We start from the raw sequence: 506 nt of genomic DNA, 5'->3' as shown, positions 1-506 counted from the left end.
TATGGAATAACCGTTTTATAAAAGCAATAAGCCCCGTGAAGCCGTGGTTTACAGTGAATTTATAACAACAACGCCCCTTAGCTGTTATAAATTCACTGTAAACCACAGCTTCACGGGGTTTATTGCTTTATTTTAAATTTGATTCTCAGAAAATCTGTCAAAAATATGTCTTTGGTCACATTTCATCAAATTTTGAATCAAGAAAATAAAATGAATATTTAGGATATTAAAATTGATCATCAACATTTTTGACTTAATTTTCCCCAAAAATACTTGAATAAAAATGAGTAATACGCAATTTGTTGTACTGAATTTATGCAAATTAAAAAAATATATATATATTTTTAGTATAGCAATCAGAAAAAGATAGAATGAAAATTTGGAGCGACAAAAAACTTGAGAAAATATGAAAAAAGTTGTCATGGAAATAATATCACAATGCAAAAAATGTTAGTCGTAAATATAGGCTTTGAAATCTAATTTCTTTTTTTTTTTTTTTTTTTTTT

This window comes from Sinocyclocheilus rhinocerous, unplaced genomic scaffold (genome assembly GCF_001515625.1).
Source record: "Sinocyclocheilus rhinocerous isolate Xijiao unplaced genomic scaffold, SAMN03320098_v1.1 scaffold306, whole genome shotgun sequence".
NCBI classification, from domain to species: domain Eukaryota; kingdom Metazoa; phylum Chordata; class Actinopteri; order Cypriniformes; family Cyprinidae; genus Sinocyclocheilus; species Sinocyclocheilus rhinocerous.
Note: the sequence above shows the minus strand (reverse complement) of the source record.